Source organism: Ruditapes philippinarum, unplaced genomic scaffold, assembly GCF_026571515.1.
Source record: "Ruditapes philippinarum isolate M1 unplaced genomic scaffold, ASM2657151v2 ctg13802_1_1_1_1, whole genome shotgun sequence".
NCBI lineage: Eukaryota > Metazoa > Mollusca > Bivalvia > Venerida > Veneridae > Ruditapes > Ruditapes philippinarum.
Window position 1 is genome coordinate 64071 of NW_026852737.1, and position 4637 is coordinate 68707.

General features: G+C 34.9%; 1 long non-coding RNA gene across 1 annotated transcript; it reads right to left on the minus strand.

Moving 5' to 3' along the window:
• Nucleotides 1-878: 878 nt before the first annotated feature.
• LOC132722808 (uncharacterized) lies at nucleotides 879-4610 on the minus strand. The gene is made up of 2 exons (XR_009624663.1): nucleotides 4244-4610; nucleotides 879-992 (listed from the first exon to the last, which is right to left on the minus strand). It is a non-coding gene; the product is annotated as an uncharacterized LOC132722808 (long non-coding RNA).
• Nucleotides 4611-4637: the final 27 nt, after the last annotated feature.

Below are 4637 nucleotides of genomic sequence, written 5' to 3' on the forward strand. Positions count from 1 at the left end.
CTTACTACTTGTCCTAGGATGATAACTTGAGCAATTGTTTACATAACAAAGACCAATAGCAATGCGAAAAATAGGTTAGGCAGATCAATGCGACAACCTATAAAAATGAAAATAAAACTTCAAATTATCATATCACTTGTTAGCACAGTAGGTAGAGCAACCATGTCAGTAATGTGTTTTAGCCGTACAGACATAAGTTCGACTACTGGTAAGACACATTTTTTTTCCTAACAGTACAGCCAATTGTTCAGAAAACAAGTTTGACCGTTTGTTTCATATACATACATGAATATGAATGATATCGAATATTTTATGACACTGCGATCAAAAAATACAAAAAGAAAATAGAATGGAAATAAAAAAATGAATATATACCATAAAATATTTATTATAAGAAGAAAACAAAAAGGAAAACGAAAAATAAATAAAGAATAATGATAAAAACAGAGTAAGAAAAAAAACTGTGGTTATAAAATGACACTAAGTGGGGTTCGAACCTATGACTCCAAAACACTAAAAGTTACAATTACTCCGACCTACCAATAGAGCCATAACGGTAATACACAAACGATTATGTAAGAATAATTCTATATAGTATATGTAAGTGTTTACTTTTACGATATCGGATGATAATCCAGATAACCCCGTTTTCGACTTTCCCATGTACTGTTAAGACCAAATTATCATTTTAGGACAGTAGCTTTCTACTTAAATATATAAATAACCCATGATTTTGATTTTTATTTTACATTTTAGCTTTCTACTTAAATATATATTCTATATATATTGAAGTTACAGCATGACTCTCAAAACCCACCTGAAGGCGAAGTTTTGACTATAAGAACTTTATTTAAAACTTATCTAACAACTTGTATTACCTGTCTCACAATTAGTTCCTGTATATCCGGCGACACACGTGCACGTATAAGAGTCAACGCCGTCTGTACATGCTGCCCCGTTCTGACATGGATCAGGATTGCACTCGTCAATATCTGTTTAATATAACTAATAAATGAGTATATATTTTGAAAAAAAAACACCAAAAAAACGTTTTCAGACAAACATAAAAAGTGGGGTAAACATTGTTTACTTTTTCCTGACCACCCATGTTTACAGTTCTAAAATTGTCATTGAACCACAAAGGTGTTAATGTGACTCCACGTTGTATAGATGAAGATAACGCTAAGACAATACTTAACACACAAGTAATACTAACAAACATAATTGATACATTTATACACTTTTGAAAGCAGTAAGACATACGCCAACAATCTATGTAAAGGACTTTGTCAATGAAAACAGACAAATGCCGACGAAGCTGTGCCTAGCAAAGGAACCATTACCTTTGATTTATAATGAAGGCATGGTACTATTATAAAAATGTTACATGTGTGAAGAAATAAACCTTAAAACAAACACTTCTAATATTTTCACTAACACATCTAATATTTTTACTATGCCCAAATATTTAAAATGAAACACCCATGAATGTATTTTTAAAAGCCATACACGGATGTCTAATTGTTGGCCGGATACGAGCAGCAATATGCATTGCTATGAAGAAAAATTTCATAATCTAATTGTGACCCTGACCTTTGACCTGTGCAACAAAATATATGCAAACAATATAAGTATACCAATCATGAGGGACTTGATTTAATAAATGGTACTTAGTTAAGGAAAGTCGCAGTGCGGGTTAATTCGATCTATTGTTCCAGATATAAATGACAAATCTTATACGAGTACTTGATTTTAACCAAGCTTTTTAAGCCCCCGAAGGGTGGCATAATATTATCGCACTGTTCGTCTGTTCGTCCCCACTTCATTCGTGTCCGGACTTTAACTTTGTCATACATTGAGAGATTTTGAAATAACTTAGCACAAAGGTCTACATTATCAAGGCGATTTGTCGCGTCCAAGAACCACGTACCTACCTCAGAGGTCAAGGTTACACTATCATTTTGAAGTTTCACATTATCGTTATTAGAGTAAATAGGTACACATATTTGTGTCCGGACTGTAACTTTGTCATGCATTGAATGATTTTAAAATAAGTAGGCATAAATGTCTACAACATCATGACGATGTGTAGGGTCCAAGAATTACATCTCTACCTTAAAGGTCAAGGTCACTAAAACATTTTGAAGTTTCACATGATGACCATTAGGATTAATAGGTACACACAATCGTGTCAGGGCTGTAACTTTGTCATGCATCGAAGGATTTTAAAATAACTTGGCATAAATGTCTACAACATCAAGCCGATGTGTTGTGTCCAATAATCAAGTCCCTACCTCAAAGATCAAGGTCACGCTACCTTTTTGAAGTTCACTTTATCACAATTAGAGTTAATAGGTACACACATTTGTGTCCGGGCTGTAACTTTGTCATGAATCGAAGGATTTTAAAATAACTAGGCAAAAAAATGTCTACCCAACAAGACAACATGTCGCGACAAAGACCTGTCCCTACCTCCAAGGTCAAGGTCACACTTATAGTTTGAAGGTACCCATTCTCTCGAGAAGAGTTTGAAGATACACATTCATGTCCGGACTGTCACTTTGTCATGCATGGAAGGTTTTAAAATAACTTCCCATAAATGTCTACCACATCAAGACAATGTGTGGCGGCTAATGCTCATGTCCGTTTGTCTGTGTGCCCCCACTTACACAACAATCATGTCCAGACTGTAACCTTGTCATGCATTGAGGGATTTCAAAATAATTTGGCACAAATGTCTATCTTATAACAGCATTTTGTCGCTTCCAGGAACCACGTCCCTTCTTCAAAGGTCAAGGTCACACTTATATTTAAAAGGTTCATGCTATCACAATTAGAGATTACAGGTACAATAATACAAAGAAAAATATTCAGCAATTAGTTACTTTCATTCTCTTTTCTTTTCATAATACCTGCATGCTTAAGAAACCTTTTCGGAGGATTCGCCCTTGGGTGACAGCTATTGTTTACTAAATTTTTATTTTACATTAGCATTTTAGCTTTTCACTTAAATATTTATTTTTTATGCTCCCCGAAAAATTTCGGGGGAGCATATAGTCGCCGCCTTGTCCGTCCGTCCTTCCGTATTTCCGTCCGTCTGTCCGTCCCCTTTTCTTGTCCGGGACATAACTTTGAAACAACAAGAGGTATCAACATGAAACTTTGTAGGTAGATAGATCTCATTCAGTAGGTGTGCAGTGCACAAGAACCGTAACTCTGCCTTGCCTAATTTTTGAATTATTTCTATTTGTTTATTTTTACACTTTGAACTTTGTCCGGGACATAACTCTAAAAGTATAAGAGGTATCAACATGAAACTTTGTAGGTAGATAGATCTCATTGAGTAGGTGTGCAGTGCACAAGAACCGTAACTCTGCCTTGCCTAATTTTTTTGAATTATCCCCTTTGTTTATTTTACACTTTGAACATTGTCCTGGACATAACTCTAAAACTACAAGTGGTATCAACATGAAATTTTGTAGAAAGATAGATCTCATTGAGTAGGTGCGCAATGCACAAGAACCGTAACTCTGCCTTGCCTACTTTTGGAGTTATTGCCCTTTGTTCATTTTGACACTTTGAACTTTGTCCGGGACATTGCTCTAAAATTATAAGAGATATCAACATGAAACTTTGTACATAGATAGGTCTCATTGGGTGGAAGTGTATTGGTAGAGAATCATTACTCTGCCTTGCCTTATTTTGAAGTTATTGCCCTTTGTTTATTTTTACTTTTTGACTTTTGTCTGGGACATAACTTTAAAACTATTAGTGATATCAACATGAAACTTTGTAGGTAGCTAGATATAATTGGATAGAACTGCAGTGCTTCAAGAACCTAAACAAAGCCTGGTCTAATTTTGGAGTTATTGCCCTTTGTTCATTTTTACACTTTGAATTTTACCCGGGACATAACTCTGATATCATCAGGAAACTTTATAGATTGATAGATCTCATTGAATAGAAGTGCAGTGCAAAAAAACATAACTCCGCTTTGCCTTATTGTGGAGTTTATGCCCTTTGTTCATTTTTAACTCCGCTTTGCCTTATTTTGGAGTTTTTGCCCTTTGTTCATTTTTTTTATACTTTCCTGTGTCCAGAACCTTCTCGGGGAGCATCACCCGGTTCAACCGGTTCTTGTATATAGATTGAAATTACAGCATGATTCTCAAAACCCACCTGAAGGCTTTAGTTTTTACTATAAGAACTAGATATTTAAAACTTATCTAAAAACTTGTATTACCTGTTTCACAATTAGTTCCTGTATATCCGGCGACACACGTGCATGTATAGGAGTCAACGCGGTCTGTACATGTTGCCCCGTTCCGACATGGATTAGGATTGCAGTCGTCAATATCTGTTTAATTTAACTAATAAATGAGTATTTCTTTGGAAATAAACGTTTTCAAACAAACATAATTAAAAGTGGGGTAAACATTGTTTACTTTTTCCTGACCACCCTTTGTTTACAGTTCTAAAATTGTCATTGATCCACAAAGGGTTTAGTACACCGTGCATAAAAGTTAAAACAGTAATGCAGGAATGTGCAAATAACGGAAAAGTAAAACCGAATCTGTGCAACGGTATTGCAAAAACGAATAACACAGTAAGTAAACAAACCAAAATATTTTATTCTA